Below are 25,555 nucleotides of genomic sequence, written 5' to 3'. Positions count from 1 at the left end.
CAGCACGGAACGCGCTAGTTCTTGTTTCAAATAACCTATTATTGTTTTTATAAAATTCATATCGTGATAACATTACATAAAAGTATACGAAGATATAAATCCTCCGGCTTCATGCTTAATATGTATAAACGTACAACCCAGAAATCCTAGGTTCATATCGCTGAAATTATATTATAATGTTATTCATACCGATTCACAGTGCACAATACTTACTTTAAAAATATCATAGAGACTTATCGGCCCATCATTAACGGCTTATGATCTAATCGCACATATGTACGACAATTTATTATAAAAAAATAATATAGTAAAAGTCGAGTAGAGCTGGTTCATTATAGTTAATAATAATGTCCTGTGACGGCGATGTGATTTATTGACTCACTGAACGGACAAATACGGTCGATCACGACTTATTAACAAGTCTGATTTGTATTATACTGCCAGCATACATAGAATTGTTTCCTAGATTCTAGAATAATCTTGACTAGTTTCTATATACGTAATTGGTATATATCTTAATAACCGGGCAATAATTTTTAATGTCGTGAATTTCAAAGCGTAATTAAGAAAAAATTACGAAACGTTTTTGATATAGTTTTAACAGTTGCTATATTTTTGCCAGTATTTAAAATACTAATTTACAAAAAGATAAATGAATTTAAATATATACGATATTGATAGTATTCTCTAATCTCTTATCTATAGAATTCAAATGTGTGAAAATAATTTTAATTGTAAACTACTCATAAAAAACCTACGTTTTACGTATAAACTCATTATTGTCAGAGTAATTACCGATTTAAAATAACTAAAGTTTTAATCGACTATTAATTACTTGTCCGCTAATTAATAATTTCAATACTCACCAAAAAAACTGCAATAAAACTTTTTAAAGAATTTCGTAACTATGAACTTCAAAATAGTAATCCAAATTATCACTCGAAATAGAAGTTCCCGCGCTTTCCGCGATAAATAACAACATGCGAACGCAAAGACGCCAGAACACAGACTGAGCCGCGTCGGATAGATACACAATTTTACAAACGGAATATATGGAAATATCTTTATGGCATGCAATTTTATCATAGATAATATTACCGGTAGATATTGACGTGGCATGTGCGTCTAGCCAGGTGATGGTCGGTCTAGACCGATTAAAAAAAATGGAAGTGAGTCTAGGATCTATTTGTAAGGGAATTTATGTCGCCATATATAACATAAATAGTACATAAAGGCGATTTACAGTTTCCCTCACTGTTGAATAAAAACATTTTCGCTTTTATACTTTCAATGTGCTTACAATTGTCAGAACTAAAATTTTTTAATGTATAATTACAGTAGGATTTTATTGATGTAATATAATAATAAGAGGCGAACGGGCAGATAGTGATACCGCCGCCCAAGGACACTCACATAGCCAGAAGGCTCGCAAGTGCGTTGCCGACCTTTCAAGAATTGGTACGCTTTTTTCTTGAAGGACCCTTAGTCGAATTGCTTCGGAAATACTTCAGTGGGCAGCTGGTTCCACATAGTGGTGGTGCGCGGCATAAACTGCCTTAATAAATGCTTAGTTGTTGAAAGACAGGTCTACGTCTTATTCTTAAAATCTATATATATGCCAATATTCGCCCGTTGAGCGGTTGCATTATAATTAACTAACAAATAACATCTTTAATACTAACAGAAGCAACATATCTTAATTTATAGTACACTTAAATTTCACGAAATCGTGGCAGAGACGTATTGGACGTTTGTGACGCTGCTCCGTCCAGCTGGAACCATGTTCTTTGGTTATAGCCAGGAAAGTTTTGAAGTTGAGGCACCAAGAAGTAGTCTAACATTTTTACATAACGCTAAATAAACTAATGTAAACTTTCTTTTGAGACACCTGTTATAATTATATATTCGTAAATCGAAACATTTTAAAATCCCAAATCAACATTATAACATAAACTAATATCATGGCATAATAAAAAGAGATCAACTATTTTTGTGTTACTTGTAACTGCTCTGCTCTGTATAACAGATATATTTCATAGCAATTTATTCGTCTATGACATCGTAGAAACGAATAAAATCTTGCGTCAAGTGTAAGTGAATGAACGGCTTTGATCGAACTAATTACCATAGTGAATAGAGATCAAAGAGCAATGCAGAAAATAAACGAAAGCTCAAAAGAATTTATTGAAATAAATGGTTATGATTTAAACTGACTTGTTTTTTCGTAAATTAAAGTTGCAAATAATAGTACTCCACGTGTCGGGATGGAATTTATATTTTTAAATTTACCACGCATTGCGATAAATCATTCTTCGATCAGTCGTTTTCTCTCACAGCTACTTTAAATAAACCATAGATAACAAATAGTTGTTTATTCAGCTCAATAGTTCTTTGAATAAAAATAAAATTATTGTTTTATTATTTCTTTCACAATTCGTTTAATATGAAATATACTATCATAGCATTGAGGCTATAGCAACTAATCCGTTGTTATGAATATATTAGTAGAACAAAAAATGACGCATCGTTGGCGTTGTCGCACAATGGCGCGCAAATTTGTATTTAAAGGAATTTTACATGTTACATTATTAGTCATATGAATTTTAATTTTATTTTAATTTTGGTGCAGAAAATTTCAAAATTAATTTAATCTATTTGACAATTTTTTATTTGACACCCATGATAAGTAAAAAATATTTTATCCAATATCATATCATATAAAGTGTAACTTTTTATTTGATGCTTTTATTTAATAAACTCGTTTCACATATTAAATCACATGCGACCGGAGTTAGTTAAATTGCGTTACGCCATCCGCAAACACTGTAGTCGCTTTTTAAGCATTAACCGGTGTATATTCTCGGTTAAAATTTCATCCATCTAAACTTTTAAAGTACTTATTAAAATACATTTATGGAGCCGTAAAACTATACCTAGTAAAGCCTTATATTAAACTTACTAAACTATATTTATTTTCCGCTTTTTAGTCCTAGCAATACGTGTTGTCTCAATTTAATCGTATTGCTTTGGTTTATCTCGAAAAAAAAAAATTCATTGTTTTTTCGAGATAAACCTATGAAATTATTATATTGTTGCTGATTCTTTATAAGTGCACAAAGTTTGAATTAAATCTGTCCGTTTAAAGTGGGTCAAAATCGAGTCCGAAGGAGTCGGTTACATACATACATTATGTATGTATGTATGTAACCTACTCCTTCGGAAGCTAATATAAAGCATGTAAAAAAAACGAATGCAATCTGCGTCCAATGCTTAATAGGGTTATAAAACCATTGAATTATTATTATGTAAATAGTGTATATAATAAATGCACATTTCGTAACTATAAACATGATGCCAGTAATTTAGAAGACGTGTTTATACGAGAGCCGAAACTTTATCCAATTATCGGATTTCCCGCTACATAATCTAATGTGTTCGCGCAGCTGCAACTAACTTTTAGTTACAGTTAACTCACACCTCGCAATACGATTTAACTTTAACATAGATTAAATTAACCACTTCGCAATTTGTATTGTGAACTAAGTTTCTTAAGTACTTTGGGTTTCCATTATACGCTAGTTAAAAATGCGGAGAAAGCGATTATTTCAATTTAGACTTATAAATTTTTTAAACTGTTGGACAATTATATACAATCTTGAAAGGTTGTTAAAAAGTAATTGTGTTATTAGAATTATTACTGATTACGGATTGAAATAGAAATATTAGATTACGTTCTTTTTTTATGTTTAGGTAAATGTTTATTTATTTATTTATTCGACTTTATAATTCTATCTTAACAGTTATTACTAATTTGATAGAACGACACATTAATTATACCCACACCTAAACCTACATAAAAACATTAAAGAAATATTATATTTATATACCTAAATCTTAAAACTAATAATATAGGTAGCAACTATTGTGAACTCAGTCAGTGTACAAAATAGGAATAAAAAATATGTTGTTTAATTGACTTTTAAATAACTGTTTGCAATCTACATTTATTCAGTAACAGTTTCAGGTTACAGTGTTTGTACCCAAACTCCTTCGGAAGGGCATAACGGATTTTTATGATTTTTTTGGTCTATATTCGGTAGGTCTGTGAACATATTTATATACCTACACGACAGGGGTGTACCTAGGTATATTACAATACCGCGATTTTTATACGTGTTTATCCGTAATTTAATTTTGAGATTGAGATAACTAAAATACATCCCTAAAGTTTCACCCTCCTACCATGAATACCCTTTTTTAGCACAAATCACAAAAAGTTTATATATAGAAATCTAATAATGACGTAGTAAAGGTAAAGACATATACGAAGTTATAGCTTGTAGCCTATTATAGAAATTATATCTGTTTGGACACCTTTCAAAATCCTTTGTAAACAAAACTCAGTCGACGAATAATAGATAAAATATAAATACCATATTTATAATCTGTTTGCATCCGTGACCAACAGTATATCTCGCGGCTTAAGTAGAGATCTTTGCCCTTCAACAGTCCTAGCGTGAGTTGAATAAAACGTTCATTCAGCGATTAGAAACTGAACTGGAATTTGACGTTAATGGCTCTGATTGCAATTCCGCTGTTCTCATGAGCACACATAGTTTACTTTTCTAAGCTTGTTAAGTGAATATTTTATCTTGAAGTGCGTATTTATTTATTTAAAAATAGGGATGTGTATATATTTGTTTCATGTAAATATTTCATGAAATGGAAAATTCAAACTTGGCATGGCATAATTGCTTTCCAATCTTGAAGTCTAGGTTCAAAGTGGGACAGTACAAAGTACCTGTTATTAGCGCCCGTGTCAAGTGTCGAGGTATCTTTTAAAGTTGACTTTATGTTACAAATAGGTAAATCTATATATATAAAAATGAAACCCGTTTTCCGTTGTCACGACATAACATGAAAACGGCTTGACCGATTTGTCTGATTTTTTTTAATAATATACCTTGAAGTACGAGGATGGTTCTTACGGAGAAAAAATTAAAAAAAATTGAGTGAAAATGACTAAAAAAACAACACTTTTCTACATTCCCATACAAAATATTCGTAATAATACTTAAAAGTCAATTTGATCTTTAATACCATAGCATAAAGTTCAAGTGTTAGTGGAGGAATTCCGGTAAGGTAAATTTTTATTTTTTGACATTAATGTAAAATGACATTAATGTTGTCTTATCAATTTTCTTTTTGAAGTTATACTTCTTTAGGCGCGTTATGAAAAATTTATGAGAGTGAAATTTTACAATGCGCGCGCACCTGTGACACAAAATTAGGAGTGTGATTATAGCGTGCGCGAGCGAGATAGGAATAAGACAATCTACAAGTAAAAAGAAATAGAATATGCGTGAAGTTCGTATGCCAAGAATTTTGAATGACCATAATGACATTTGTCATTTACCTTTTAAACAAATAAAGGAGTTTTAATTATTTTTTCAAAGAAATTTAGCAATGCTTTTTGAATTATAATCAGAAGTGATTTAAATTGAATATTTAAACCAATACTAATTAATATTTGTGAAAAAAATACAATTGAGGTTAACTATCCGTATGTATTATTATTATCGAGTAATGTTTTGATTAAAAAAATGACCACATTGTTTAATCAAAACATGTAATTTTTCTGATTTAATCTAGCAAATATAAGGACAAGAGACAAAAAACAATTGATGAATCAGTGTAAGTGCACTAAATTGAATACAAAAAAAGAGTTGTCATCTTATCGCTGTGAAACATCAAAAACTGGAGGTGGAACAAAGCCAACCTATTTTTAATAATGCCAAAGAAGTATAACTTCTTACGCGCGTACAAAAGTACACGCACCCTTTTTTTTTTTATCTTACTAGCTAGACCGGTGTCCCGAATAGCAGAATAAGTATTTAAAAAAATAAAGAATCGACTGTTAGGCGGTACGATGCTCGCCAGGCCAGCTAGTTTAAAATAAAAGCAGAAAAATTATGAATGCTTTTTCATATTAGATCAATGTTGTAGATTTTGTTAAACAATGTATTATATATAATGTCAGTACACCGAGCTTGATTTTCATATTACATATTATAATATAATTTGTTCAGGCACCTCTCATTTAAATTCTTAGGTAAAATAACAGAATAAACACTCATTATACATAACTTGCTATTTGGTAGTGGCCTGATAAATTTTTAAAAAGCCTTGCTAAGCGAATATGTATTTTTAAATGGGAAATTACTAGTATAAACTAAAATTGGAAAATTAAAATAGTAGAAAGTATTATTTTTATTATTTTTTGAAAAATGTATGTTCACCGTAATTGTCATGTATTAGATTAGATTATGGGGAAGATTAAATAATCACCATATGGACATCCAGCAATAAGCCACGCACTACTCCTAGGTTATCTCCGTGCACGTACACGCATACTATGGAAAGGTCATTGTACGTGATATGGTGTACTTGTAAAAAAATAATAATTTAATAACAGTTTCTCTATCTAGTAAAAGTTCCATAGCCTATCAAACATAAAATGAAAACCCGTGGAAAACTAGATGAAATTCATCAAAGCAAACTGATTTTCACATGAAAAAAAAAGTAAAATTCATCTCATGAGAACCCTAGACTTTACGAGGTGCAACTTTTAGTACTGTGAAACTTATTGTATTATTAAAATACAGACTGATGAACTTCATCAAAATCATATAAAAGTAGAAGCTATAAAAATACTGAGAAGCTTTATAGCAAAACTTTGCTTGTTCTCGTCAGACAAATAACCTCAAGTAAAATAAATAAGCCATTATGTAAGATGTCATCATTCTCTGTACAAGTTCAAACTTCTAATTGGATCACTTGTGGCATATATTTATAGAAAAAATATTTATTCAACATTCTACCATTACAGATTACTCCAATGCGATAACTATTGACATCACATGCAAAACAATATATACACATAGAAAAAAACAACTTACTTTCGCATTTAACATTCGCACGAACGGTGTAGGAAAACAAAACTTAAAAATTAAAGTAGCAACAAGCGGTCTCATTACTTATTAGATATTATAATATCACACAAACATACAGTATTTGCAATATTCTTCCCCTAGATAACAAATCTAAAAGTTTGTTCTCTGTGGCAGTGTATTTAATGCTTGCAACATTTCCTCGCATTTTTGTGACACTTATTCGTTGAGCGAGGAAAGCACCAGCTCTGGGGTCACCGGTGCTATCTACCAGGCGCCAATTTATATTTTTTATAATAATATATTTTCAGCAATTAAGTCATTTCCCGCCGTCATAACATTTCCATTTATAAACAACCGTTTCTTATGAAAATACTAAATTATAAATTTACAAAACATGTTAGTAAAATATATTTATTGAAAGATATTTGTAGTAAAAAGGTGCAAATGAAGTTCAAAGGGCTGTAATGGCTTGATTTCGGCATCAGTTCATCTAAATTGAGGTGTTCATTAAAAAGGGGTTCGCTTAATCTCTATTTCAAATTTACACCTTATTAAGGTGAGGGTTTGAGGAAAGTTAGATTAGTATAATGAACAAATATTTTAAAATTGCAAACTCCAATTTTAACAGTGACAACATTTGGCAATATATATTACTTAGTTCTTTTCCATAAAATAAACAATTCGTAGAAATTGCGATTGGTATTTTCAATATAGAAACCGGACGTTTATCGTTACGTACATTGTGTATCAGAAGGCAAATGCTGGTGAAATAATATAAGTTAAGATCAAATAACGCGTGGCGCTACAACCAAATGTACCGTGATCATTTGTTGTTTCTAATAGGCAACTAGATGTTCAGCCTTCCAGCAAGTAGGCTGATACAAGACTCTAGGCATGCTGGTTTCCTCAAGATGTTTTCCTGTACCCCAAGAGCAAGCGTAAAAATGCACATATAGATAAAAGTGCATTGGTGCACAGCCTTTGACCGGATCTACTACCTCAGAGATTAGGGTCACGTGATCAAGCCACTAAGATGGGCTGAAAAGTTCGTAGGCTGATACATAGATTAAATAAATATGACTTTGAGTTACCCTAACCTTCAAAAGACATGTGTATAAATTTGACAACTGTCGTACTTATAGTATTTTGTGTGAAGGAACTTTTGTTGGTTAAAAAAAATGTATAGAAAGGAACTTCGTGTGATAATAAAGCATTGCTTTTTGGCCAAAAAAATACTAGTGAATCAAGGCTTGGCTGATAGGCCAACACAGCCTTGCGATTCTGTAACTCACTTTACGAACTCACACAGCGGTTTTCGCAGCGGCGGTCGCGCTCAGATCAGTCGTGAAGTAGTAATTTTATGATTTGGCATTTTGATAAACAATAAACTACAAGGAGGGTGAGTTCGCAAAGTGAGTTACAGAATCGCAGGGCTGCTCTACGGAACTTCAAACAAATATAGAGAAATATATATTTCACAAAAATCACTATACCAAAAAATGCAATTATAATATTAGGTTTACGTGAGTACTACATATATGGCAATCTCCTATCGCAGGCATATTCTTGTTATGTATATTTACATACATACTGACCATTTACATTCTCATGTTTTTATTACATTTCTAAAAATAATAAATTATAAATAATTCAATACGTTCATTTCGGCCATAGTGTCAAAACAAATAACTCTTGTGACCTAAAATACCTTATTATGTTTCACCTGTTTAGTCTTTTGTTCTATCTTCCTCATCCTACTTTTGTCTATTTCTATGGATTTGTGCAGGGTCGTACTGTGCGGTAACCTAAGGTCCTGTTTCAAGTAGAACTAATGATAATAATTCATTTCAGTTCAGTTCACAATGAATTGAAATTGGAATACAAAATATCAATCCTAATTATTTTTCTCAAACTTAATTCAATTAGGCGCCTCATAGCCTAGCGGTCTTATTAAGTGGCAGCTAGGTGAGGGGTACCGGGTTCGCTTCCCGGTTCGAGGGCAAGTTTTAATTTAATTTAAATTTGTTCTCGGCCTTTAGAAGGGTTGTGTGGTACCGGGCGAGTGCCTAAACCGTACATTGAGGACACGGTCGAATTTCTAAAGACAAGCACGAATTATAAAAAATCCTATACTTGACGCTGTCTAATGCACAAATCGTGCCAGAGCCATAAAAAAAAACTTAATTTTTGGCTAAAAATACGTACCTTTTTTCAAATAAAAACAAGTCCTGGTAGTAGAATCAAAATCACTTTTTATTGAGGCCCCAACTGATGAGAATGTATATTAATTAGCGCACGTCCCTGTATGTGAGGTCCATTCAATCTCTGAGGTAGACAAGTTTTCTTTTGTTTTCGTGTAAGTTTAGATAGCTATCAATATCCTTACCTGATTTCTTTAGTCTTCATTCAAAGGGTTGAATAGATAAGGAAGGAAAATATAACATTTCGTTTTACTCAAATTGTAGGCATAAATATTGGACTACAATTCGATTGGGCTTAGCAGAGGCTTGGAGGAATGACATCATTGCAACTTTAATATTGAATTAATCCCAGATTTTTCGGGTTCTACAACACATTGATTTATTGATTTATGTATAAGTTCTCAAATATCGTGTAATATGCTCACACGTTGTTTGTTGTGAAATGATACAAGAAAATATGACGTCACAAATTTTACACACATACACATGCACATCAATTATATTTGAACATAAGCAAGCTAGCAAGGGAAAAAATTAAACAATTAAAATTAATAATAATAATAAAAATAAAAAAGTAATAATAACTAAAACTAAATGGAAACTAGGTTAAAGCAAAGTTAAGATAAATTAAGTAATGGTAAGTTGGAAGATTGTTGTGAAATATATCAATATTTCCATCAATGATAGTAATTAAGTTGTAAGAGCGAGATAGCCTATTCACTGAACCATTAAAAGTAGCAGATAAGAGAACAGTATGTACGTACTCTAGGATTACAAAGAAAGGAAAATTTTGCAAGAAGGTTAGTATGAGTATTTAAGTTAAATATTTTACACAAATAAACTAGATAAATGAAGTCACGTCGTATGCATTAATATCGTATCGGGCATGTTTGAATTCCTTTTATAAATATGTAAAATATGCTAATTAATGCTTAATGCTAGTATGAAGTCATTAATACTATTACTAGCATTAAGTAGTCTACTTGCTACATAATACAAATACAGATTAACAAATTGCCAACACCAAAAGTCGAAAAGTTCGCAAAACTAGCAAAATGGCCTGGAAATCCATCTCTAATCTCATAAATTTCTACCTGAAAATAGCATGTTGTACTGTGAATTCCGTGTCAATTCTTAATTAGCGACATCCTGAACGTTATCCCGATATTTTTCGTACTTTTTTCTTGTCCAAACAACCTCCCGTTCTCTGAATATAGTTATACTTATAAATGGCAATAGATGGCGTTGTGATACATTGACTAAGGTGCTGTGTAGTGTGTAATTTAATTAATGAAATGTTAATTCCAGCTCGTGTTCTAGTACATAAATAAATTCTAAAGAACGGTGCAACTCAGCTACGAAATTACTGATTTAAGGAAGTATAGGACAGTGACTTATTTTAGTTCCGATTCGACGTTTAGCAAACCTATTTACCTTAATGTCTACGCTAAGGTCGTGTGAAGATCAGTTAAATCGCACTTGATTAAGAATAATACATAACGTGAACGTCAATCAAACTTAAATGTAGTTTTAAGCTGTCAAACAATTTCTGTAAAAAAGTGTGACATTGTTGTTTCGTCACCAATAATAATTGTAAAGTAGAAATATCTAATTTTATTAAATTGAATTTTCTGTTTGTTAATCCAGTTTATTGTCGCTTTATTTATTTTAATTTCATTTCTCTTTTTTCATTGTAATGTTTCTCTTTAAATGTTGAGCACACTTGTCATTGATGCACATACATGTATTGTGTTTTTGTATTACGTGTAGTCTGTAAGTAATTATAGGTTTTTAGTGTGCCTTTTTAAAATAAATAAAAAATAAGTAAATATTTTACTGAGCTCTTTCATTATAACTTGTGATACGAATTATAATATGAACCAAAGATTATAGATGTCTAAATTTTGCCCAATGAGCTTGATATAATTAAATAGCATAACATCGATATAAGTTGAATCTCGTTTCGTAAATTTTTACGCTAATAAAAGAGTGATTAATTAATGTTGTTATTAAAAAATAGTATAATGCCGAAATCTTTGAGATGTTTCTTCAACCGCGGAGATTAGAAATCACTAGGAGCTAGTTCCGAAAATGGAGCCATATTCGAAGCCAGTTTCTTGAATATAGCAGCCATCTCAACTCTGGACGTGTACGCAGGGGCGTTATCTTCGTGAAACAAAACAACTTCAGCAAGTTTGCCACGCTGTTGATGTTGTATGTCTTAACGCAACTTTGTTATTTGTCCTGCAAAGTCTCCGTAATAGACTTCTATTACAAATAAAAAGAGATTATTTTAAAATTATTTTTTTATGTAATGCCTAAGTATTTTATATCTATGAAAATACCATTCGTATAGCGGGTATATATTTATTGACACTTTGCACACAAGTAAATATTATTTCAAACTAACAAGTACAACAAAACCATGTTTCCTGTTCGCAACTCGCGACAATAGTGTGTTATTAAGTCAACAAAAACAACCCTATTGTCAAAAAGATCACAGTTGTTTATTTTAATTTTTATAGGAAGAATATTGTAAAGTCTAAAATTGTTTTTCTCTAACATAATACGCAATATCTTTTGAATTAGTATGAGTAAGATTTAAAACTCGCACTTTTAACGTGTTTTTTTCGTGTGTTTTTTTACACTTCTAAATATATTAAAACACTCTCTGTATTTTTGAATCCCTATAATCTTGGCGGTGTTTGAACTTTTTCGTTTTCGACGATAAGATAATATTAATACCACGGGTTGATAGTCAAACGCTTAAGTCGCTTGGCCAACACTTGTAAAATTATATTTACTGAAGCTATAATAGATGACTACTATTAAAATTACATGTACTAATTACATTAAACATTACGCAAGGTTGACAATAAAATGTTAAAAAGATTTATTTTAAATTTCTATTTGACTTTAGGTCCTATGTCGCAGAAGGGGCAGATCTAGCTGGTCGAATTCGGGCAGCTCTTTTAATTTAGTTCCAGCGTTGGGACCTTTTGCCAAAGGGATTCCAGTGGACAGCTTGCTTGCCAATATGACTTGGATTCCTCGCAAGAGGCCCACCGACCTACTTGGGTATTTAAATTTTCGACGTTTTCTACTGTTATACATATCTATTTCAACTTTATTATTTGCTAAGCATATACTAACTGTGGCTAATGGCTACTTATTGACTTGGGACTTCGTTGACAATTCTTCTTTAGAGTCAAGTAGCTTTCTGTGCCTGACATGTCCAAATTTTGTTGACATATGGATCGTTATTTCAACTTGAGAATCAATCGCTATATAGACGAACAACTATATTCTCATAAATATATGGTAATCATAGTTTACCTGATATTTTGACATAAGTAGGTACAAAATATGTCTCAAACACATAAAATTGTGATTTTTCTTAAATCATTGTTTTAAAGTTGCAAATTTTTACAAATGCGGATATTTTTTACTTACCATCTAAGCAGACAATGTTTTTAAATAGATTTCAATGCAGAAAAACATTTAGTGTATTTCCTAAAACCACACCGTTATAACATAGCGTACATTAAATAACCTAAATTTACATTAATTTATATAAAATAAAATCAGAAATATATGTTAATAATATATGTGTTATTATATCTCAACATGGACCCCTCATGGCCCTGACGACCGCGTTATTGCTAATAAAGTTAATCCGCGAATTTAGACCTTAATCTTTATCACCACTTTTATTTTTATTAATTATATAAAAACTATCATATCTTTATAATTACCATCATCAAAAATATTTATGTCTATTGAAAGAATCACACCACCTGCAATTATTATTATTATAATATGAATCTATTATGCGGTTCTATAATATAATATGTAATTAATATTCCACCAAATTAACGGACTCCCACTTTTTTGCATATGTTAAAAATAAAAAGGTGTAAAAATATATATATACCTCCTTCTGGTCCCTTCAATTGGGACCGACGTTTTATTGTTCACATATGTTTAAATTGCTTTGCCTTGTACCATTAGTTTTGTCTAAGATATTTTATGACTTATGTAGTTTAGCATTATCTAATTGTTGCAATTACTTATCTAAGTTGTCTTATCAGATCTGACGAAATTTAAAAGGAAATAACGTTAGGCACGCAGCAAAGTACTTCCGGAAAAATTAGACTAAAAAGTAAAACGTGTCTGGCTTTTAAATTGAGGGAACAGTGATATGAATTTACCATTTGGGACGTGATCTCGAACCCATTTTAAGTGGAATGGACAAGATAAAATGGTTGCTATGGTAACCGTATTTTTCACGTTTTTTTTATTTATTTATTTATTTACACTTCGTTGCATTACAATATGAAAATTTAACATAATTAAATATAAAGGAGGGCAACTGGACTTATCGCTTCAAGCGATCTCTTTCAGGCAACCACTGTGAGAAAAGAAAAAAATGTATTAAATTAGATAAGAAACTAATTTGATTTAAGAATTATTAATTGAATAATATTCAAATTATTATTAAGCTTTATTGTATTTTTAAGGTATTGTTACAAACTGAGATTGTCGACCTAAAGAAACAAATGAACAAAACTAAACGTAAACAAAAGACCCCTTTACCCAGCTAGAGCTCTTTGGGTGAAATTTTTATTATCAAGTATCACAGTTTATTCTTAATGAAAATTATAAAAGCTTTTGACTAGACATGAAATTTTCAATTAACAGAGTATTCTAAGCTAAAGACTAATTTAATTACAAGATCTGGATATCACGTGAATGTCGAGGCTATTTAACTCCAGTCTTAACTCGAAAAGTACAAAACTATTTCAACGAGTGAACTCGTGTTAGTGCACGTTAGTATTTTTTTATAGAACGGGGGGCAAACGCGCAGGAGGCTCATCTTATGTTAAGTAATACCTCCGCCCATGGACACTCTCAATGCCAGTGGGCTCGCGAGTGCGTTGCCGGCCTTTTAAGAATTGGAACGCTCTTTTCTTGAAGGACCCTAAGTCGAATTGGTTCGGAAATTCTTCAGTGAGTAGCTGATTCCACAAAGTGGTGGTGCGCGGCAAAAACTACCTTGCTTGCTTGTATTAAGTGCTAATCAGTGAATGATAAAATAGAATACAAGAACAGAGTGTCTTCTCTTTAATAGAGACTGTAAGAAGTGTTATTGGACACTTTTTTATGTTAAATATCCTTTTTAGTAAATTAGGTTAGACTTAAATTACTTGGTAGTCTTAAGTTGGCTCGTAATGTTCCATGATGTCTTCTAGTAATGACACATGTATAAAAAAGTCTTAAGAATTATATATACCAACTAGCGGACCCCACAGACGTTTTCCTGCATGATATTTCAAGCGATTAGGATATTAAACAAAGTATGAAAGTACCGACTGCAGCGCCATCTGCCGGGCTGATTTGTGAATCTAAACCATCCAGTGCTCCACCCAAACGCATACAAAAAACATTCAAATCGGTCCAGCCGTTTAAGAGGAGTTCAGTGACATACACACGTACAGTAGAATTATATATATATATATATATGAAATCTATCCTATCTTTTAAGTTATATCAAACTGCACTCAGTGTGCAAATTTGATTGAAATCGGTTAGGTAGTTTAGTACCAATAACGTGACGCGTAATTTATATATATTAAGATTATATATATATAAAATACCAAAACTGTATGTTGAATAGTCTCAAAGTAAGGTATGCAGCGATGCATACAACTAGGAAGAATCATAACTATTACATTACACAACGCTTAAGTTAGGCCCAAGGATAACGCGATTTACGTCTCAGAATTGTGTTAGAATACAAATATCTCATTATGCCAATGTTTAGACATTCCTATGTAAATGACCCTTTGCTTTCGAAGATAAACACTGTATAATCTGTACTAGATTTTGTTTAATGAATATTCCAACGAAAGCCTACATTGCATTATTCAGGATCTGAAATGGCTTTTACAAAGGTGTATTAGAGGAAATTTTAGATATGTACATATATATTTATCATGCCCTTCGAAGTAGCGAGGATTCAGGGCGAGCGTAGTAGAGTGAGTACAGCTGAATTAAATTATTGTCTGAAATATGTTGACGATTCGAAACGTCCGTTAAAAAAAATAAGATTTACTCCGCCACTCTATTTAATCACCAAGTTTTTGGTAACGCAGAAATTGAAGGGAACTGCCATTATTACGCAATTCTTTTGAAATAATGAGAAAAAATTAAAGTGAGGGGAAAAAAAGATTCTAAAAGGTTTTATTAATAGACCACAAGCCCATGAACAAAAAATACCTGTGAAATGACCCAACGTGAATTACGCTTAGAAGGCTGTTACTATATCTGAAAATAGCTCTGAGCACTATGCCGTCATTTCTGAGCGGTACATGTGAGTACGTGAGTGAATGGACTTTCTCAGGTACAATGGGGGAATTTCGACTAATTATTAATGTACGGCTTTGTTATAAGTGTATAGATGGTTAAAAATAAATGTCGAAAAACCTAGTGCCGTACAAAAGTGATGGTGCCGGAAGTCGGTGCAAATTTTTAATTCGACGACAGTTGCAGAAGCAATATAGGTCATTTATTACTGTACGGCATTTGTGTCATTCCTTTTGGACACATATACAGATACTTTACCCGTAAACGCCGTACATATTCCCAGCGGAGCGGTCGAAAGCCAAGGGTCGCAACATATGTCTGATTAGCATATAGGTGATGATGATATGAATCAACATAAAATTAAATGATATTGAGAGTACTTCACAAATAGATTACATTTTCCAGCATGCCGTACATTTTTTGTGGAACACATAGGTGTATGGGGTAAATTACTTTTCTCAGAAAAGAGTCATTTTCCGGTGACTTTTATCTGTACGGCAATAACACAGGTTATTAATACTTTAGACAATCTTCAATAAAAGATAAATGCCGTACACTTTCGATAGTCCGCTACCACCGCCTACCAGTACAGGGCGTCCCAAAGTTATGGGAAATGAAGGGAAAGTACCTTAAATATCGTAGATAGGGTATTTTACTAAAAGAAGACTTTATGTTATTTTTAAAAGTTATTAATTCTGCATTCAAAGATTTTTTAAAAATTACTTGCCTCGTCTGGGAATCGAACTGACTTAAATGTAAAAAAAAACACCCCTACTTTTATGATGCCAATCGAAAGAATGGCAAAAACGAATAACTCTTCTTAAGTAACATAGTATTTTAAAAGAAAGGAACAGCGTGAATGTATCTTTTTAATCAAATTAAAAACATTATCTATCGTATTCGGCCTAAAAAAATCCCCTACGAGTCTGTTACTTTAGAAAAGTTATTAGGTTTTGGCCATTCTTTCGATTGGCATCATAAAAGTAAGGGTGTTTTTTTTTAAATTTAAGTCGGTTCGATTTCCAGACGAGGCAAGTAGTTTTTAAAAAATCTTTGAATGCAGAATTACTAACTTTTATAAATAACATAAAGTCTTCTTTTAGTAAAATACCCTATCTGCGATATTTAAGGTACTTTCCCTTTGTGTCTCATAACTTTGGGACGCCCTGTATTATATATATTTTTGTTAAAAATATTTTTCCTTTACCTCTCTCTGCTGGTACAATAAGGCTGTAAATATACTTTACAGCCTTATGGTAGTATACTCAGATATGTACAGTTATTAATGACCTTAAGGGACACCTCAAACGTCGTCGAAGTTTTTATCAGCTGTAAAGAATAATCTGGAGTAAAATGTACGGCATTTGGTTTTTTTTGTTTATTTATATTTGTTACATATAAAATAACAATAATCTTTGAAAATATTACTCTCCATATTACTCTAGAAGCATTTGAAAAGTCATCTAAATTTCGGAAATTTCATATATTTTTTATCATAATATTTTTATTTGTTACCATTTATAATGAACGGCTATAATGTACAACGGTAATATTTAGTAACATTATGTAAAAAAACAAGTTGCCGTACATTATTCTCTGATCTTACAGCAGTAAGAACTTGGTAAATCCTGAAATTTCGATAAATATTTAATTACACAAATATTAACTATAATATTTGGACGGCATAATTATAAAACATTATTGTCCGTGTTAAATAATATTTTGAACATGTTGCCGTACATTTTACAATGACCTTAGGGTATATAGGTGTAGGGGTAGGGTTCCGACCCTTGGCTTTCGACCGCTCCGCTGGAAATATGTACGGCGTTTACGGGTAAAGTATCTGTATATGTGTCCAAAAGGAATGACACAAATGCCGTACAGTAATAAATGACCTATATTGCTTCTGCAACTGTCGTCGAATTAAAAATTTGCACCGACTTCCGGCACCATCACTTTTGTACGGCACTAGGTTTTTCGACATTTATTTTTAATCATCTATACACTTATAACAAAGCCGTACATTAATAATTAGTCGAAATTCCCCCATTGTACATGAGAAAGTCCATTCACTCACGTACTCACATGTACCGCTCAGAAATGACGGCATAGTGCTCAGAGCTATTTTCAGATATAGTAACAGCCTTCTAAGCGTAATTCAGGTTGGGTCATTTCACAGGTATTTTTTGTTCATGGGCTTGTGGTCTATAAGTAAAGTAAAAAATCATTTAATCATATAGGTAACATAATGTACACTTATGACATGTCAGTTAAGAAATACATATTAATGCTTCTAATTTTACATTTACTGCCAGTTCTCAAATCAAGGGCGTAGAACGGAAGAGAAGAACTGGCAATAAACTCTCCGCCACTCTTTTTAATCGCCATTTTTTTTACACGTTTGTAAGGAGCTGCAACCATTACACCATGTTCCACATGACATATCAAGTAATTAATAATGTATTAGATGGACTTAAATGATTTTCATAGAATAACGCAAGTAAAATCAAATAAGGTTTATTTGGGTTAGTAAACATCTTATGTATAATAATTTTATACAAAACTTGAAAGACTTGGATTACATTGAGCTACAAATGTAAAAAATTTAAGATGTAAATGTTTAAATCAATGTGTATAAAACCTAAATACTTATACAATTCATGTCAGCGTCGGTGATTGCCGTTTTTAGCAGTGACTATTGAAATTTAACCGCCTAACATCCGATAGTGCCAGCCTTTGTAGCATTCTACGGTTCAATAAAATCGTAGCATCGTAGAGCGTAGCCTGAATTTGTCGCTACGAAGGGAGTCCGCTACGAAGTATTGAAGGAGTCGAAAATAGGCTTGTAGTTTATTTATTTATTTATTTAATTATAAGTAATCTTACAGCTAACATACATAGTATTATAAAACAAACACAAACAGCTATAGACAGTATAGACAGTACAGAAAGCCAAAAAAGATTACATAGATAAACAATATTATATACGAAAAATAAAACAAATAAGCACATCAATAGACAAAACTATATAAAGAAAGCTGAAATTTATCTACCTAACAAAACCCTTACGAAGTAGAAAACCACTATTGATACTTTTGAACGTCTCTGATTATATTTTGACATATTATAGATATTTATAATCAATTGTGAATATTTATCTTGACTACTCAGATAAGCAAATTTAACTTAAGGAAAATGCTAAAGAAATTTATTAGTTATGATAGTTATTATTAGATATTACTGCACATAATTTATATATACAGTGTACTCTGTGATAGACGTACACTAACCATTATGTTGGAAGATATCTCAACTAATTGTAAAGGTATCTTTTATATCGAAGTATTTAATTATATACAAGTCTTGTTGTATGTATTAAGATATATTAATACTGATCCCTTTGTAATTTTTTGTATAATTGGCTGGGCCTGCCGGCTTTTTAGGACATATCTACATATCTAATAACGTAGGTTCAATCCCCGGCTGTGTACCAATGGACTTTCTGTCTATGTACGCATTTAACATTCGCTCGAAAGGTGAAAGAAAACATCGTGAGGAAACCGAAGGAAACCTTACTTTAGTCGACGGCGTGTGTCAGGCATAGGCTGATCACCTTCTTACCTATTACATTGACAAATGATCATGAGACACATACCTAAATCTGAGGCCTAGATCTAAAAAGGTTGTAGCGCCATTGGTTTATTTTTGTTTTATTTCAAACAAACAAACGCAGTTAGCACTTATCAATCATAATAAAAACTACAGTTTACGATTGTTTTGATAATTTGAAAAATAAAAAAACAAGAATGCATCTCAATTTAGAATTGTGAAGTATGCAATACGTTGCTAAATCCAAGTTTATTGATGTTTGTTTGAAATATGATGTTTGCGAGATCATGGAACGTAAACATTTATTCTCGCCTGAATTTAAATTTCTATAGGAGTTAAACAAAAATATTTTTACAGTCTTTAAATTACTATTTTAAGGCTATAATATTATACTTTAATAGAAATACACTTCAATAACTTAACTGTTTCCTATCAGATGCAAGTCAAGTCCAATATGGCTCAAGCATGTTATGAATTCCGTCTTTCCATGCTCTTTGTTTCAGTTCCATCCCTCGAGTAGCAAAGAGTCACCTGCTTTCTCCATTTGCTATGTGTGTGTGTGTGCAATATGTAATTGTGACTTCATATTTCAGTAAAGTTAAATGAAACTTCTTTATATCCGGTTAATGTGAAATTATGTTTCAGCAGTGAGTGAAATTATGTTCTCAATAGAATTCTAAAATTCATTATTCGTTATGTAATATTTTTTATTACGCACCCTTTTCAATGGGTGTCCATGTGCTGGGATAACTACCCTTTTTAAGTGCCCCGTAGGCTTATTCGCCCCCACACCAAAATTGCACACTACTAAACCGAGTTATATCGAATGTTATACTCTATACAGTCTCTAAGAAAACTTGAACTCAAAACGTCATTCCGGAAACAAAGCGACAGCAATCTCTGTCAAAATGAAAACTCATTTTCAGATTGCAACATCTGACAGCCCTATGAATAAAAGATAAAGATATTTATTGTAATACAACAAATGGATGGAAGTAAATAATAATTAAATATTTTTTAAACTGATATTGTATGTGGCCTTTTCCTATATTAATTTCCTGTTACCACAGAAAGGTAACAAGACCCGAAAAAGAACTGATGTTCAGCAAAATAAGAAACAAAAAAAAATAAAAGGTTAAAGAGATCTATAAATTGAAAATTCGAAGATTTTCATACTTCACAAATGTTTAAAGAAAAAACAGTGGTCACGGTGTCGCACGCACGCTGTAAAGCACGCGATACGTCGGATAAATTTAAAATTATATTAAATAATTGTAAATTTATAATAATACATAACTTTAATCCGGTTAAAAAGTTTTTTCTTTAAATGTGTAAAGGTTATGTTAATAAAAGACAATACTATTCACAAATGTTTCTTAAGGTAGGCTTTGGGGTCCTGTGTTTAATCCCTGGCTATACACAACAACAATATAAATAAATCATATCTAAAATCTTAAAATCAACGTACAAAATTAATAGATGAAACATACATAAATATCTGCCCGTGCTTGGGAGTAGAGAACTACAAACAAAAGATAATTTCAGTTCATATCATCTGGGATTCACTGGCCTTCATCTTAATCTAGTTATCTTTATACGATGACTTAACAACATCACTTGTTTCATTGACTAAAATTGCATATTGTGTTCTCACAAAGGCTTCCATTTACGACGTCAAGCAAAAGAGGCTGTCACGCCAAGTTTCTCAACTCTAAAGAGTTTAGTTCTTCAGTCCGATTACAGATACCGTGCGACGAGCACGTCGCTCTACGCATTGCAAAAGTTGAAGCGAACTTTTTTGGTTATATTAACAAAAGCGGGCATTATGATATTTTAAAAGTTGTTGCGGTAAATTAATATAGTTTCGTGATTTTGTACATCGATTTATTCATTTGGTTATTAAGGTAAGTGATTTTAGATATTTTTTATAGACATAATATAGGCATTGTATTTAACTATCAAACACATATATTTTAAGGTATTAGTTGTTGTCATTAATTATTAACTTAAAATTTAAATATATGTAATAAATATTTAAAATTTAGTAAAAACATTAAGATTTATTTATTTCTATTAGATTATATATAAGTTTGTCATTTAAGAAATAATACTCAATTTCGCGTTTTAATTAACGGAACAAAAATATCTAATTACAAATATAGATTAACTATTTTGCGATTTTTCCCTAGATATAATTAGGTCGCATTAATGAATTCAGCTACGAGGAAAGTTTATATATTATAATCAAATAAATATAGTAATTATAAGCCACTATTGATAAAAAATTATTCGTTAAAATTTTATTTTACACATATATTAAAGCATTTCTATAAATTTATTATGTACTGTATGTAATGCATACTCGTACTATGTATGTAAGTGTCATGAAGATGTATGTTAGTGCTACGCTAACGACTAGACAAAGTTCTTAGGGAGTTTTATATCTAAACTTTTCCACATGCTTTTATCCAGGTTTATAAGCCAAAAAGAACGATCATTGGAGCTAAGGCTACCAATTTCAATTCTATGTATGTGATTAATCCGGCCGTCGGTCACAGGCCGGCAACGCACTTGCGAGCCCTCTGGCAATAAGAGTGTCCATGTGCGGTATCACTTAACCTTGGGTGAGCCTCCTGCGCGTTTTTCCTCTGTTCTATAAAAATAATTAATTCTTCTTAATATGCTTTTAATAAGCACAATATATTAATTTATGTAGCTATCTTTATCAGCTATTTGTGAGCATTAGAATGCACAGAATGCTGTTCTACCTTCCACAGGAATTGAAAACGAGGTAGAAATATGTCAAGTATCTGTCAGAATTACTGAATTCTAGTCAACCAAGCACAGACTGGGTATAACACGTTTAAATTATTTAGGTTAAATATAAATCATTACATTTATGAACGTTTTCACCTCTAACACTATAAGCCCAACGACATTTAATTTTTTTTTCTATAGATACTTGATTCGTGAAGAAGGTTATTGTTGATGCCAACCCCCACGACACCTCAGAGACTCAGGCCTGCACAGGATTATACGTTTAGATGTTCGTTTGAGAACACCCGTGCAGTAACCAAAGTACCTCGGTGCGGCTTTGAATACCGGTGGGGTTTGACTTCGTACGTACTACTGTTCTAGCCAATCCCGACGTCGCCTCAGAGACTCGGGCCTGCACGGGATTAGACGTTTAGATGTTCGTTTGAGAACACCCGTGCAGTAACCAAAGTACCTCGGTGCGGCTTTGAATACCGGTGGGGTTTGACTTCGTACGTACTACTGTTCTAGCCAATCCCGACGTCGCCTCAGAGACTCGGGCCTGCACGGGATTAGACGTTTAGATGTTCGTTTGAGAACACCCGTGCAGTAACCAAAGTAACCTCGGCGCGGCTTTGAATACCGGTGGGGTTTGACTACGTACGTTTTGTCAAGACGGTTCGACGTATCGCTGGCACCGCCTCAACCCACGCACCCCTGCTAGTGCGTAATTGTAGGATGTTGTCTTGAAATGAAACTGCGCCTTGTTCTTGTTTCTTGCTTCGCCGATTATTCTTGGGTCCCAGTTCGTTGCGGAGGAAAAAGAGGCTTTTGCGTAAATCTCGCCGAGCTTAAGTACTCCGACAGTATACCGCGACGAGAGCTGCGCTTACAGCCATCTGTGCGCGTGTACCGCGACGAGAGCTACGCGACCCTTTTATTCGGCGAAGCATATAATTAATTTATTTAACTATATTTTTCTTAACATATTTTTACCTAACTTATTTATATATACTTAATTTCTACTTATGAGCTACTAACAATATTCTTATTTTTCTTATAGCTCATATCTACTTAATTTATATTGTATATATAGTCACTAACACTAACTTATAATAATCTATTCCTATTTATACATATGAGTCGCCAACATTCTCCCCCTCGTGCGTAGCACCGTTATTCCTGCACGGCGACTTCGCAGGCACCATGATCACGATACTCGACGATGGTCTTCGCATCACTCCTCCTTTGGTTGCGACGTCCACGATCCTGGTTCTTCCGTCGGGCCCGGGGTACGTGGTTTCGATGATTCCCCTCGGCCAAGTTCATGGTAACGTGCGATCCAAAATAAGAACCACGTCGCCTGGCTGCAGCTGCTCGCCTTCCCGTCGTTTTCCTGGGCAGTAGCGTGGGCAAGTTCTCCCGTAGCCATCTCCTCCAAAAGTGATCAGAGAGTCGTTGGACGGTCTTCCAATCTTCTCTGCCCACCAGTTTTGCGTCAGGAAAATGCCTTATGCGCGCAGCTCCACCGGATCGTCCAGTGAGAAAGTGATTAGGGGTAAGGTTACTGGTTAGCGCCTCCTCTTCCAAATTATAAGCTAGGTTCGTTATTAGTCTAGAATTGACTATGTGTTCTGCTTCCAACAAGGCTGCCTGCAGTTCAAGCCTTGGTATAGAGATATATACTTCGGCTGCATACGACGTCTCCCTTGCGTCAGTGAAAGTATGCAGCTCCCCCTCAGTGCAGAATGTTGTCATACATCGCGGCAGCTGGATGTCTTGTTTTCTATCGATTTGTTCTAGGTAGCTCTTCCGCGCTTCGGTGTCGTCTTCAACGATCTCTATTTTGTTCGACGCCCATCCTCGTAACTCGAAGTGTGCCTTCTTATGGATCAAGTCGACTTGCTGTATTACTCGTTGGTAATCGTCGCTGTGGCTGTGGAAGCTATGCAAATGATCATGCATATAGTGCTTCCGCTCTATTGCTTGCGCCGCTTCTTCATATTTATGTAAGAAGGCCTTTCTGTTCTTAATCTTTATATAAATCGCAGTGCAAGGCGACGACGCAGCTTCAAAAACCAGTGATAACATTCTGTAATCCTTCACTAGCGCTTCCTTGTCTTTTCGCCAAAGGTATCTGAGACTATTTCTATCTTCTTCACATATTTTCCCCTGCAGAAACATTTGTTTTGTATCGGCCGCTATTGCTACAGGGCCTTGACGGAATCGCAGTAGCACTCCAAATATTGACTGTAGTAAGTCCGGGCCGGACAGCAGAACGTCGTTGAGGCTGACTCCGTTGTATTTGGCCGCAGCGTCGAAGACAATTCCTAGCTTCTCATTCAGAGGGTGAACCACTGGGAAGTTAGGCAGGTACCATTTTTCGTTAGATGTGTAGTCGGCTGGTGCTTCTTGGGCGTAGTTGCTTTTCAACAGACCTATCGGCGCGCTATGTTCATTTTTTAATTTAGCGTCCTTATGTAGTTTTTCTTCTATTCTTTGAGATCTGTTGAAAGCTGCTGCGTAATTGTTTGGAAGTTGTATGTCTTCCTTTTTCCACAACAGTCCGACCTCGTATCTGCCGTCTTCCAACTGTCGACTGGTTCTTTCCATTATGTCCAGTGCTCGCTGTTCGATATTCGTTGAAGGCTTCTTCGGCTGAACTATTGTATCTTCGACGACGCTTACGTGTGCACATGTGTTTACACAATTGATCGGAGACACGCCGCTGCTGTCGGAGCCATGGAGAACCCACCCTAACTTTGTTCGTGACGCCACCGGCTGCCCTGGCTTTCCACGTCGTATTTGTAACGAGACAATGTACTCCCAATTGTCTTGGCCAATGAGCAGCTTCGGCGCCTCAGCTTCGTAGCACACGTCTTGTAGTAAGCCCCGCAAGTGATGACACTTCTTTAGTCGGCTTTTATCTACGAATTGAGGGGTTAATTTGAGCTCCTGGATAGTTCTTGCCCGCTTCAGTGTGCTCTTCTCGCTTTCCTTGATCCCTTTCAGTTCGATATCTAAAATCATGGAGTCGTGATTTTTCATTTTCCCTCCGCCGATAGTTTCTATATTCAGGGCTTCGCGAGGACCCTTGATGCCGATGCTCGAAGCCACGTTTTCGTCAAGCAGTGTCACCGTTGAGCCTTCATCTAGCAGAGCCAGTACTTGTTTGCTCCCAGCCGGTCCGTATATCTCCACCTTAAGCATCTTAAGAATAGCTTTCGGTGTGCTTATTGTATTGACCGTCGCTGTCTCGGGCGCTGCCTCTTCGTGACATTGTTCGCTCTCCGACGTCACATGTAGTAGGCTATGGTGCCATCTTCGACACAACTTGCACGGTGGTCTTCGGCATGTTTCTTTCCGGTGCTTCCCAGCGAGGCACTTGAAGCAGACCTTAAGCCTCTTAACTGTTTCCCATCTCTCGTTGACTGCCGCTTTTAGGAACATTTGGCAGTCTTTGAGTTTATGTGTACCTTCACAGTCTGGGCACTTGATTTCTTCAGGTCTACTCCTTTCAGCGATATTATACGTAGCTTGTTTCACTGGCCTTCTTATCGCTGCGCTCGGTCGTACGCTTTTGCTGTCTTCGAGTACCGCGAATGCGCCGCATTTGTCCGCTTCTAAATTGAGGAAGTTGCTTATCGTTTGAATATCACTGAACGATTCCTC

At 33.8% G+C, this 25,555-nt stretch overlaps 2 protein-coding genes across 2 annotated transcripts in view; one reads left to right on the top strand and one right to left on the bottom strand.

Moving 5' to 3' along the window:
• Positions 1-1,016, bottom strand: part of LOC125048958 (prolactin-releasing peptide receptor-like) — a 72,110-nt gene extending 71,094 nt beyond the window's left edge. Inside the window, exon 1 of the mRNA XM_047647939.1 lies at positions 867-1,016. The gene's annotated coding sequence lies outside the window, so the exon portion shown is untranslated. The remainder of the gene's footprint in view (positions 1-866) is intronic.
• Positions 1,017-20,850: 19,834 nt separating this feature from the next.
• LOC125048924 (prolactin-releasing peptide receptor-like) overlaps positions 20,851-25,555 on the top strand; it is a 69,719-nt gene continuing 65,014 nt past the window's right edge. The window contains exon 1 of the mRNA XM_047647884.1: positions 20,851-21,033. The gene's annotated coding sequence lies outside the window, so the exon portion shown is untranslated. The remainder of the gene's footprint in view (positions 21,034-25,555) is intronic.

The sequence above is a fragment of the Pieris napi genome, chromosome 4 (assembly GCF_905475465.1).
Source record: "Pieris napi chromosome 4, ilPieNapi1.2, whole genome shotgun sequence".
NCBI lineage: Eukaryota > Metazoa > Arthropoda > Insecta > Lepidoptera > Pieridae > Pieris > Pieris napi.
Note: the sequence above shows the minus strand (reverse complement) of the source record. Positions and strands in the feature narration are given on the sequence as shown.